At 44.7% G+C, this 13,585-nt stretch overlaps 1 long non-coding RNA gene and 1 pseudogene across 4 annotated transcripts in view; one reads left to right on the forward strand and one right to left on the reverse strand.

Annotated features, from left to right (window-relative positions):
- The window catches only part of LOC109245797 (uncharacterized), a 69,669-nt gene that overhangs the window by 630 nt on the left and 55,454 nt on the right, over nt 1–13,585 (reverse strand). For 2 of the 4 annotated variants that reach the window (XR_008418588.1, XR_008418589.1), the window contains exon 2: nt 1,639–4,558. This is a non-coding gene — a long non-coding RNA (uncharacterized LOC109245797). Of the gene's footprint in view, nt 1–1,470; nt 4,559–13,585 lie in introns of those variants that run through there. The other 2 variants (XR_008418587.1, XR_008418586.1) reach the window with 2 other exon arrangements.
- On the forward strand, nt 12,481–13,322 carry LOC128774171 (60S ribosomal protein L23a-like; annotated as a pseudogene).

Below are 13,585 nucleotides of genomic sequence, written 5' to 3' on the forward strand. Positions count from 1 at the left end.
GGAGTCAGCCAGGCACCACAGGAATTCTTTACAAATACAAGTTTTCTCTCTGAAATGTTCTAAGAAAAAGGAGGAGAAAAGATCTCATTCCTTTTGGAAAGGAAACTCAACCTTATTTTTATTTACCCTTTTGTTACTATTTTATTGTAATAGCATAATTTCTAATGATCTCCATTTCTGTTTCTCTTGGCATTTTGCAGCCACTGAAATATTCAGCGATTGTGTGGGGAAATGTGAAGCAAAGTAATTATCAGAATCACGTTGGGATAAATTAGAAAATTCAGTACGATATGGACTTGAGGAAGAAGAGTCTTTAAATGTGTGTACCAACGATATGCTTAATTTACTTAAAGCAAATATTTGATTACATAAGGGAGGAAAAAATATCTTTTCGTTTTACTTGTTAAAAACAACAGGCCCTAAATGGAATTGCTTATGCTAAGCCCATGTCAACAAACTGAGACTTAACTTAGAGTTTTGGCTCTTCTAGAAATCAGACCTTACTGATAGACCCTTGGTAATCTCCTAAAGGAAAGTGACCTTGTAATAAGCAACTTGCTTTTCTGCCTGGTAGAACTTTCTTGTTCCTGCTCCCTTCTGCTTATAAAAGTCTTCTGTTTCATACAGCTCTGTGGAGCTCCTTCCTATCTGCTAGATTAGATGCTACTCGATTGAATCATTAAACAAATATTATGATAATGGTAATAATTTCACTAGAAAAGCTCTTTTCTTTAAAAAAAAAAAAAAAGCAAGCTCTTTTCTATTGAGCTCAGTATCAATGTCAGTGATTCTAGAAAACTTGTTTCAAGTCCTTGTGGGAACCCCAGTCCTTTCCTCCTGAGATGCTGACTTCACATCAGAAGCCTGAATCCAACTGGATTTTTCTTTCAGTTTGATAACCATATCAAAACATGTAAAAGAGTCCCTCCCAGTGTGGTGACAGGCATCTTTCCTCTAGAATGCCATTTATTTATTTATTTATTTACTTATTTATGTGCTTATTTATTTAGATTATAGAGAGAGTGTGCATGTGAGTGGGGAGAGGGGCAGAGGGGAGAGAAAGAATCTTAAGCAGGCCCCATGCTCCACGCAGAGCCCGATGTGGGGCTCGATCCCACGCCCCTGGGATCATGTCCTGAGCCAAAATCAAGAGTTGGCCACTCAACTGACCAAGCCACCTAGGCACCCCTCCTCTGGAACACCTTTATGTACATGAAATCCCCCCAGCAGAGGATGGCAGGCCTCCTCCGATGTCCTCCAATGGGCCCTTCCAGGTCCTTATGATTTTAGGTCTCACAGCCCTTTTAAGTATTGAACATGATTATGAGAGGATTCACCAAATTGGGCACAGACCCAAATTCATCAGCCTATCAAACTGAAGTTCATAAGTTCAAAGGGAGAGACACCATACTTTCTGAGGGGGTGCTATAGGCCATTTTCACCTATAGACATCTTTTTTTTTTAAATGTTTATTTATTTTTAGAGAGAGAGAGAGAGTGGGAGAGCACGAACAGGGGAGGGGCAGAAAGAGAGCAGAGCCTGATGCGGGGCTCAATCCCACCAACCGTGAGATCATGACCTGAGCCAAAAGCAAGAGTCAAACGCTCGACCGACTGAGCCACCCAGGCATCCCCTCACCTATAGACTTCTAAATGAAGTTTGCAGTGTTGGATTCATCCACTCCACTTGTCTGCAGGGCTGAGGGGACAGGGCAGATCCCAGCATGATTTGCACGCCTCCCGAATGACAGCGGACGTCAGGTCACCTGCAAATCCCGCAGACATAACGAGACAAAGATCTCTTACTTTCCACAGGTGTCAATTCTATGGAATTGAACTGCCACCAAGTGTCTCCTGTGCTCACCTTGGCAGTGGCCCGAAAAGAATTCTGCCGACAGACAGCACGTCTCTGATACATTTTGGATAAGGTCACCTGTTTGGTCGTCATTGGTAAGAGTCTAGTGCCTTTAAAATTCCTCTCAGATGTTTGACTCAGATGATTTTGTTGATGACACATTACTGGTCTGATCGTGCACCTGCAGCGCTTCTGCACTTAAAAGACGGTCCAGGACATACACAGAAGTCAAACGATCCAAAGAAAGGCTTGAGCTGTTTGCGTAAGTGTGGCTGCTACCACCACAGCGTGGAGGCATCCAGAAGAACTGAGAAATAATGCTATCGGTCTAGAGTCAAATGCCAGCTTCAGAGCTCAATTCTGCCGGCAGTCAGTGTCTTGGTTTCCATGGTAAATCACGTGGAAAGCTTTTTCAAAATTTGGAATCCTCACAGCGTGGAGAGAGACCGTGACCAATTTCAATGGTTCAAAAGCTTCCTGTGGATTCTAGGGATCCGACACAAGGGTCTAGAGTATTATCAGTCGGTTGGTCTAGCAGAGGATTTGCCCGCTCTTGAAAAAGCTGGAATCCACTGTGGAGAATATGTCACTTGTCCCCCAAATTGTTGCTTCGTTGTTGTTGTTGGCTATTTCATCCGAGAAATTGGCTAACTCCGGCATTCTAACACTTTGTGGACTTCCACGACAAATTCCCTAAATATGTGACCCCAGTTTGGCAATATTGCAGTTTGTCTAGTGAGGCCGTATGTCCCCGCCAGGTGAGGAATGGCGAGAAGCCAAAGTATCACTTCTGCGTTACACTTCAGTTTCTGAAGCTACCAGCAAATCATCCCCATACCGAATAATTATAGATCACTCGGCGAGACAGATTTCCCTCAACGGGCTAGACAAAACAGTAGGAGTCCCCCAAATCCTGAGGAACACTTTGCTCTAAACACTGGACTCCTTCAAAGGTAAAAGCAAATGGGAATTGGAACTCATTAGCTAGAGGAACAGAAGAAAGAAAAAAAAAAAACACAGCAGAATGTAGAGAAAAACTGTAGGCGACAGAATCAAAGTCAGAAAAGTTGCAGGGGGACCACGGAGCTTAATGAAACGACAAACTCATTCACCTCTCTCAGATCTGGTACAAAGCCCTACAGGGGCCAACTCTCTATCTCAAGGTCACCTTCCCTCCTTGCTGGAGGTATGGGAATATGACAGAGTGAGTGTCCCTTTGAAAAAATGATGGCTTGTTTTCTGATCTTTTTCAATAATGTGTTTGATTTTCTCCAGCTGAGCCCTTGACGAAGGATCTGGTTTTCCACGTGGCCCTGGCTTACCTTTTCGGTAAGGTATTTTTATCAGTTCTATATCCCCAGTTAAACCAGGATACTAAATCCCAAAGCCCCAGAGTGGTGCATGGATCTGTCTCAGCTGGGTGCTTTTCCAGCATGGTCTGAGACTGCCACTCCGCGATTCCCCCTTTCTTTCAGGAGGCACAGGGTCGCCGGGTCAGCCTTTTGTCCAGGGAGGTCCACAAACACTCCATTGGAGCACAGAATACGGTAGGTTCTCACGTGCACAGCAAGCATGTCCCCTGCGGATTTACTCGGGAATCAGGAGAGAGTAAGAATGCTGTTCCTCAGCCAGGGAGGGAACCACAGAGAAAGAGGAACCGTTGAGAACTCTTGCTTTTGGGTGGAGTCTTTTAAAAAATGGTAATTAGGTCAACATTGTTTACAGCATTGCTAAACCTTCTGTGTCCCTACCGATTTTATCTACAGTTATCAACTACTGAGAGAGGGATGTGAACATTTCTAACTATAATGGTGGATTATTTATAAATACATTCCAAATAGGATGTGCATAAATGGTGGTCTACTTCCCCTGGCAATTCTATCAGTTTCTGCCTCGTGCGTTTCGAAGTCCTGTTATTTAAGTGCGTGCATGTTCAGGAATGTCCTGTCCTCCCCTGAATGCAGCATATTATGAAATGTTTCCCTATCACCCCGCTAATAGTCCTTTTGCGGTCTTCTCTGTCTGATACTGATACAGCTGCTTCATGTGTGTATTATGGAGTGCTTGGCTGGTATATCTCTTTCATTCTTGCACTTTTAACCAGCCGTGTCTTTATATTTAAAGCGTGGTTCTTATGGAGGGCATATTTCGGGTCTTGCTTTTTTACCCGGTCTGATAATACCTGCCTTTTGTTTGCAGTCTTTAGGCCATTTACATTTAAAGTAATTATTAATCGGACGTGCCTCGGTGTGGTTTTCTTTATGTTTCCTTGTGCTTCAGGTTCACTGAACCTCGATCTGTTGGCTTCTGTCAAATTCAGAATATTTCAGGACATTATTCTTTGAACTTTTTCCTGCCTCTTCTCATTCTGGGACTTCAATGACATGAACGCTGGACCATCTGCTATTGTCCGACAAGTCCTTGAAGTTCTTTTCTCCAGTCTCTGTATTTGCCTTCTCTGATCTTTACTCTCTAATAACCACTCTGCTGTAAATCCCATCTAGTCTTTCTTTTTAAAGTATCTTCTTTTTCACTCCCGATCCTCTGCATTCTTGAGTACACAGAGGATATTTATAACTGTTTCTGTGTCTTTGTCCATTAATTGCCTCATCTCTGCCACTTAGCGATCTGCTTCTCCTGATAGATTTTCCCCTTGATTATGGGTAATATCTTCCCGCTTCTTTCCATGCCTATTGATTTTTTTCTGAAAAAAAGTTAAATACTGGTAAAATATATATAACACAAAATTTACCATCGTAACTGTTTTCTAAGTGTGCCGTTCAGTGTGCTAGTCAATGTGTTAACTACATTCACATTACTGTGTGACCATCACTGCCAGACTCCAAACTTGCAAAGCTGAAACCCTGTCTCCCTTAAAAAATAATGTCCCTCCCCCCCCCCCCCCTGGCGGCCACCACTCTACTTTCTGTCTCTATGAGTCTGAGTACTCTGGGGACCTCATATGATTGGAATCATGCAATATTTGTCCTCTTGTGATTTGCTTATTTCATTTAGCATAATGTCTTTAAAGTGCATCCACATCGTAGCCTGTGACAGGATTTTTCCCCTTTTTGAGTCAGGCCTACTGATATTTATTTATTTATTTATATTTGAGAGAGAGAGAGAGAGAGAGAGAGAGAGGGAATACACAAGTGAAGCAGGGGGTGGGGGGAATAGAGAATCTCAAGCAGAGTCCACACTCAGTGCAGAGCCCTACACAGGGCTCGATCCCACGACCCCGAGATCATGACTTAAGCTGAAATCAAGAGCTCGCCACTTAACTGACTGAGCCACTGAGGCGCCCCACGCCTACCGATTTTTAAAAAGATTTTTTAACGTTTATTTATTTTTGAGAGAGTGAGAGCAGAGGAGGGACACAGAGAGAGAGAGAGAGAGAGAGAGATACAGAATCTGAAGCAGGCTCCAGGCTCTGAGCTGTCAGCACAGAGCCTGACACGGGGCTTGAACCCATGAGCTGTGAGATCATGACCTGAGCCGAAGTTGGTGCTGAACCAACTGAGCCACCCAGGCACCCCAAGGCCTACTGATTTTTAATCGAATGCTAGACCTTGTGAGGTCCCATTGTCAGGTCCCAAATGTTGTTGAATTCCTTTAAAGAGTGTGGGATTTTCTTCTAACAAACAGCTTGAAAGGATCAAATGGATCTCTAGTAGCTTAGCTGTTTTCCAGAACAAAGTACAGCAGTCTTTCGAGAAAGACAATATCTAGTCTCGTGTACTACAAGGCCTCTTTCCATGCTGGATTTTTTCCCAGCGCTGCGTGAGTGCCAATGACTATTCAGTCTACAAGTTCCAAATCAGATTTCTGGGGAAAAAAAAAAAAAAGAAAAAAGCTTCCTTAGGGGCACTAAGCAAAAGGCCAATTAAAAAAAATTTTTTAATGTTTATTTATATTTGAGACAGACAGAGCGCAAGTGGGGGAGGGGCAAAGAGAGAAGGAGACAGAATCTGAAGCAGGCTCCAGGCTCCAAGCTGTCAGCACAGAGCCTGAAGCGGGGCTCCAACTCATGACCCATGAGATCATGACGTGACCCCAAAGTCGGACACTTAACCTACTGAACCACTCAGGTGCCCCCAAAGGCCAATTTTAAATATTGTATTGGTATCCACGAAGACTCAAGACACCATAAATCTAGAAACACAGTCCTAATTGGCTCATTCCTATTATAAGAAATGATATTTATCCTCCTAATATAATATAAACTTCACTAGGATATTACTTCTCATATGGACATCAGGCTTATACTTGTCTACCACATTCTCATTTATTCTGTGTAACCTGAGTAATGGTTAGAGGTATCCAGATTTTTTTTTTTTTAATTTTTTTTTTCAATGTTTTTTATTTTATTTTTGGGACAGAGAGAGACAGAGCATGAACGGGAGAGGGGCAGAGAGAGAGGGAGACACAGAATCGGAAACAGGCTCCAGGCTCCGAGCCATCAGCCCAGAGCCTGACGCGGGGCTCGAACTCATGGACTGCGAGATCGTGACCTGGCTGAAGTCGGATGCTTAACCGACTGCGCCACCCAGGCGCCCCTAGAGGTATCCAGATATTTAAAACCACCACCCCTCTAGTCAATCATGCATCCTAAAAGGGACATCCAGAAATTCCTAAAACAAAAGAAACACAAATTATTCTTCAAAGCTTCCAGAAGGGATCATCGGTTCTCATTTCCTGCACACTCCCCCAAAATACAACGCCCACAAAGGGAACGAAACAACTAGAAAACGTGTTCACACTTTCCTCTAACCTTCACCAAAGTCATAAAAGAGGACCCTTCTGTTCTGAAGGCCCAACAAACCAATCTAAATGCATCAGCTAACGTAGCCATGGCAATCCTGTAAGCTTTGATTTGCTCCTAGCCAGTCAAGGGGAGCTAACGCTAAAGCACATCTTGTGATACCTATGTAAGTGCTATGGGGCAAGTAGAAAGGTCCGTGATTGGCTAAAGGAAAAGACCTGACTCTCTAAAACAGACCCACTAGGTTGTGGGACCTATTGGCTTGGAGACCTATTACCGGCGTTAATAGTCATTTTGTTTGTGTTAATTGCCTATGTTACTGTTGATTTATATGTCCTGTCCAGAGTTGTGGTTTTTTTTTATTAAAAAGAAGTTTTTTAATGTTTATTTATTTTTGAGAGAGAGAGAGAGACAGAGCGTGAGTCGGGGAGGGGCAGAGAGGGAGACGCAGAATCCGAAGCAGGCTCCAGGCTCTGAGCTGTCAGCACAGAGCCCGTCACGGGGCTCGAACCCTTGAGCTGTGAGATCATGACCTGAGCTGAAGTCGGACGCTTAAGCGACTGAGCCACCCAGGCGCCCCTGTCCTGTCCAGAGTTTTAAATGTTACTGCGTGGTCACTGTCACATCAGGTCCTACGACAGAGAGAAAAACAGAAATTGACCTTGGGTCAACTATGGAGTATGTTCGATGCACAGGCTTTTGATCTTAATCAACAACATCTTGACAAGAGTGAAAATCTAGACATCATGAATTCATGTCCTGGAGCCTGACGTCATCTGTCCTTGGCCAAAAGAGAAACTGAGAGGGGAAAAGCAGCCCCTGACATCTGGAACTGATCTAACAGTTGTAGCTAGATCTCAGCATGATCATGAGCCCGTCTGAGGCTCACAGCCAGGCCATTTTGTTCTGTTGGATGTAAGGACCTTCATAGACTTACCAGCCTCAGAGGTTACTCTGAGACCAGGGGTAAAAATGAAACAAAACAAAGCCGCTTCATAATTTCATCTAAGAACGGATGCAAATAAGGCCACTGTCCATCCCACGAAGTGCCCAATGATAAAACTGTCGCCGGCTTTCTTTTTTTTTTTTTTTTAATTTTTTTTTTTTTTTTTACGTTTATTTATTTTTGAGACAGAGAGAGACAGAGCATGAACGGGGGAGGGGCAGAGAGAGAGGGAGACACAGAATCGGAAGCAGGCTCCAGGCTCCGAGCCATCAGCCCAGAGCCCGACACGGGGCTCGAACTCACGGACCGCGAGATCGTGACCTGAGCTGAAGTCGGATGCTCAACCGACTGAGCCACCCAGGCGCCCCATGTTGCCGGCTTTCTAATAGCACTTCATCTGGACCAAATCCATGGCTTCCTTGAACCCTTCACCAAATGACCCACCCAATGCCCAAATCCTGTAACAGGTTTTTTTTTTTTGCCTAGCACAGGGGCTGTGGAGTGGGCGTGGCCAGGGTTCTAGCTGGGCCACTTACCAGCTGTGTGCCCGTGTCCCATACACTGTTGCTCTCCCTGTCTCAGTTTCCCCAGACGCAAAAAAAACCTAGGAGCATTCTCTTTCAAAGGGAGCTGGCCACAAACAGGGACTGTTTACCATTCTTAATTGTTACTATCGTAAATCATCCCATCCACAGCTCAAGATCTGGGCTCCAGAGATGCAGATCTTCCCAGGAGGCCAAACTAATTTGGGCCCTGTAAGAGGACTGCAGCCGGCCAGGAGCATGCCTGTCTGCACTCAGCCCTGCCCACTGCCCCTCTGGTCCTTACCACTTCTTCCCTGGCATGAGCTGGGCGGAGTGGGTCAGATGGGAGCTGGGTCCAGGCGGTGGGGGTAGGGCAGGCTGTGCTGGCCACAGTCTTCAAGGGTTTAGGCACAGCACCTCGCCAGGCAGGGCCCCAAGTGTCACAGCCACTACTGCGGCTCCTTAAGCCATCCAAGTGGGCCAGGCTGGCTCAGGGCAGGCTCATTCTCCAAGTGAAGCAGAAAGGCTCACAGACCTATTTCCCCTCCATCTCCTGTAGAACTCAGCCAGCCTCCCCCGCTCCCCTCACACCTACCATGGATGGAAGCATTGCCGTTAGCTTTAATGTCTATATAGCCAACTCCTTCCGGAATCTAGAGATTATCTTCTAATTCCACAAGGGTGTGGCTTTTTGTTATTTATTTATTTTTAATCTTTATTTATTTTTGAGAGAGAGAGCACGAGCAGGGGAGGGGCAGAGAGAGAGGGAGACACAGAATCCGAAGCAGGCCCCGGGCCCTGAGCCATCAGCACAGGGCCTGACGCGGGGCTCGAACTCACGAACCGTGAGATCGTGACCTGAGCCCAAGTCGGACGCTCAACCGACTGAGCCACCCAGGCGCCCCAAGGGCGCGGCTTTTTTAAAGAAAGAGGTGGTCAGACCTCACCTTCTACTGAGGGCTGAGCCCTGTCTGTAACCCACCCTCCCTCAGCAGAAGAGAGGGGATTGCAGCAGACATCTCCTCCCAGCCCAGCCCTGTATCCTTTCCCCACGATGCAGCAATGGATTGCGAGTTGCAATTCATGCGACACCCTTTAACATTTCTTTTTCAGTTAAAAAATCTATTTATTTTTATGGTGGTAAGATCCACATAACACAAGCTTGACCATTTTAACTCTCAGTGTACAATTCTGTGGCACTGAGTACATTCACGTTCTCGTGCAGACATCACCGCCATCCATCTCCAGGACTTTTCTCATGATCTCACACGGAAACTTCAGACCCATTAAATCATATCTTCCCATCCTTCCCTCTCCCCCAGCCCCTGGTGACCACCACCCTCCCTTCTGTCTCTATGAATCTGATTATTCTAGGTACTCATATAAGTGGAATCAGACAGTATTCATTCTTTTGTGTCTAGCTTATTTCACTTAGCATAATGTCCTCAAGGGTCATCCCTGTTCTACCACGTGTCAAAATCAAATTCCTGTTTATGGCCTAATAATATTCCATTGTCGGGGCACCTGGGTGGCTCAGTCGGTTAGGCGTCTGACTTGGGCTCAGGTCACGATCTCGTGGTCCGTGAGTTCGAGCCCCGCGTCGGGCTCTGTGCTGACGGCTCGGAGCGCAGAGCCCGCTTCGGATTCTGTGTCTCCCTCTCTCTCTGCCCCTCCCTCGCTCATGCTCTGTCTCTGTCTCTCAATAATAAATAAATGTTAAAAAATTAAAAAAAAATAATATTCCATCGTGTGTATATACGTATTTGTTTCTCCGTTCATTTGTGGGTGGATATTTGACATTTCCACCTGTTGTTGGTAATGCTGCTATGAATATCGTATATTAATTTTGTATTTAATGTTCTCAGGAACCACCATTTTGTCTGTAGTCAGCAGTGTTCTCCATTCCCACCAGCGGTGCACAAGGGATTCAACTATTCCAAACCCTTGGCAGCCCTGTGTTTTTGTTTTGTTTTGTTTTGTTTTGTTTACTAATAGCCATTCTCATAGGTTGTAATGATATTTCACTGTGATTTTCATTTTGCATCCCCCTAATGATTAATGATGCTGGGCATCTTTTCATAGGCTTATTGGCCATTCATACATCTTCTTTGGAGAAGAGTTCTTTATGTATTCTAGATACTAGACCTTTATCAAATATATGATTTGTAAATGTTTTTTCTCCTGCTATAAGTTGTCCTTGCCCTTTCTTAATGGTGTCCTTTGATGCATAGACATTTTTAATTTTTATGGAGTCCAATTTATCTGTGTTTCTTTTGTTACTTGTGCTTTTGGTGTTATATAGGAATCAACTGCTAAATCCAAAGTCGTGAAGATTCACCCCTATGTTTTCTCCTAAAAGTTTCATGGATTCAGCTCTTATATGTTGATCATCGATTTAAAACTTAATTTGTAAATCATTAAGGGAAAAGAGTAGATGAAATATGCATTTATATAATTTTTTATGATTAGAGATACCTTTATCAGTTCTGTTTGTGTGTGTGTGTGTGTGTGTGTGTGTGTGTGTGTGTATGAATTCCCATCCGAGTTTAGTTGCTTTCAGCCTGAAGAATATTCTTCAGTATGTCTTTTTTTTTTAATGCTGATTTATTTTTGATAGAGAAAGAGAGAGTGCGCACAAGCAGGGGAGGGGCAGACACAGAGGGAGTCAGAGAATCCAAAGCAGGCTCCAGGCTCTGAGCCGTCAGCACAGAGCCCAATGAGGGGCTTGAAATCATAGACTCTGAGACCATGACCTGAGCCAAAGTCGGATGCTCAACTGACTGAGCCACGCAGGCAACCCCCCCCACCATTTGATTCTTGCATATAATTTCTTTTTTTTTTAATGTTTATTTATCTATTTTGAGTGAGAGAGAGCAGGCGTGTGCAAGAGGGGGAGAAGCAGAGAGAGAGAGAGAGAGAGAGAATCCCAAGCAGGCTCTGCACTGTCAGCATGGAGCCCGATGCGGGGCTTAAACTCACAAACCCGTGAGTTCAACCTGAGCCGAAGTCGACAGTCTGGATGCTTAACAGACCAAGCCACCCAAGGGCCCTGAACACAGAATTTTCACATAGGTCATTAAGGAATGGTCTACACATATCCCACCATACTAGTGTTAAACACAGAGACATGCTACACAGAATCTAAATACACTGGACTCTGTTAAACGCCAAGTTTTAACACATACCGTTAAGCAAGTACATCCGTGAAACAGCACAACTAAATACAGTGTTTCACAAAGCTATTACACACCATGCCCTGTTAAACGCAGCGTTCGCACATATCTCAACAAAGCAATTCATTCGTGCACCACCCAGTGCTAAAAACACTGCTTCACAGAGGAATCATATACTGAATCAATCGCACGCCTCGCTCTTAAGAGCCAAGTTGCAGCACGTGTCACTGAACAAAAGGTGCATGTGCCACACGGCACTAACCACGGTGTATCAGAGACAGCACTGTACCGAATCACGGACACACCTACCGTGTTTAGCAACTTGCGACGGATGTATACCTTTCTTGGGGGCGCATGCTTAAAGCGTTTTAAAAATAGAGTAGGGGAGCGCCTGGGTGGCTCGGTGGGTAAAGCGTCCGACTTTGGCGCAGGTCGTGATCTTGTGTCTCGTGGGTTCGGGCTCCACATCGGGCTCTGGGCTGAAAGCTCGGAGCCCGGAGCCTGCTTCGGATTCCGTGTCTCCCTCTCCCTCTGCCCCACCCCCGCTCACACTCTGTCTCTGTCTGTCCCTAAAATAAGTAAACATTGAAAAAATTAAAAGGAAAAACTATCCTATGATCTAGAAACCATCATTTAAATATATATATATATATGCATATATATATATATATATGTATTTATATATATAAAATATATATATATTTATATATATAATATATATGTATTTATATATATAAAATATATATATATTTATATATATATATAATATATATGTATTTATATATATAAAATATATATATATATTTATATATCTATATAAAGCTTGGGTACATGATTGATTCCAGAAAGTGAAGTCTCTGTGAAAAACTGCTTAGAAATGCATGGTGCAGGTCACCAACTGACGCATGTTGGCATTGGAATAATAGGCCAGCGCGTGTGATTTATTCCTTGGAGGGACATCCCTGTAAAAGAGCGTGTTTATGCACATACTCCTTTCCAGGAGTGGAAACTTTGCAGAACAGAGCTGGGGGCCTGAATATTTCGTATACGACGTCTGCCTGATGCATTCTGTGGAGCCCTGTGTGGTACATTTGCTCCTGACCTCGTGCCATACGTTGAAACTCTTCACACAAGTACGACAGGTGGTGACCGGCTTGGTACGTAGATGTCCGTGTGGAAGGATGCGTGCGACACGGTGTGCGTGTGTACTCATTTCTTTATCGCCATATATTGAGACTCTGTTCATCAGAGCTCTGTGCGTGACCGATGCAGTACAGCGATGACTGAATCGCTGTGTTCAGTTCTCTGTCACGCATGTCCCTTGCTGACATCTGTTGAGGCTCTGTCCTGCCAGAACTAGGTGCATGTTTTCTTTGTCGTGGTGAAGTCTCTGGGAACCATTATGATTAAGAATTGGTGCATCATGGCCCTTTCAGGAGGATGGAACTGAAAGAGAAGGAGGAAGCCCTTGCCCTTCCCAAAGCCAAAGCCCGCAAAGGCTTTGAAAGCCGAGAAAGCTGTGCTGAAAGGTGTCCAAAGTCACATACGAAGAAGAAGATCCGCATCCACCTTCCGAAGGCAGCCCAAATAGCCTCCAAAGAGCACCCCCAGGAGAAACAAGCTTGACCGCTATGCCATCACCAAGTTCCCCCTGACTTCCGCGTCGGCCATGAAGAAAATAGAAAAACACAGCACACTTGTGTTCATTGGGGACGTCCAGGGCAACAAGCACCCGATCAAACAGGCTACGAAGAAGTTCTAGGACGCTGACGTGGCCAAGGTCAACACGCTGATCCGGCCCGATGGAGAGAAGAAGGCATATGTTCGGCTGACTCCTGACTATGATGCTTTGGACGTTGCCAGCAAAATTGGGATCATCTGAGCTAAGCCCAGCTGGCTAAATCTAAATATAAATTTTTCAACATATAAAAAAAGAATTTATGCATCATTTACTCCTCTTTAGTGACGTTAGCACACGGTTGTGTGTGCACTCTGTTTTTAGTGATCAGTGTTGGCACTCTGCGTTTGAAGGACTAGGTGCATGAATGATGAAATATAGCGATATCCACCGTGTTTAACGTTGTGTGACTCGTGTGTTTTGTCATTTGCGACATGCGTTGAAACTCAGTGTTTTTCTAAAAATTTTTAAATGGTTTTTATTTATTTTTGAGAGAGAGACAGAGATGGAGTGCAGCGGGGGAGGGGCAGAGAGAGAGGGAGACACAGAATCCGAAGCAGGCTCCAGGCTCCGAGCGGTCAGCACAGAGCCGGACGCGGGGCTCGAACCCATGAGCTGTGAGATCATGACCCAAGCCAAAGTTGGATG

Source organism: Panthera pardus, unplaced genomic scaffold (genome assembly GCF_024362965.1).
Source record: "Panthera pardus isolate Hobbes unplaced genomic scaffold, ASM2436296v1 HiC_scaffold_3, whole genome shotgun sequence".
Lineage (NCBI taxonomy): Eukaryota > Metazoa > Chordata > Mammalia > Carnivora > Felidae > Panthera > Panthera pardus.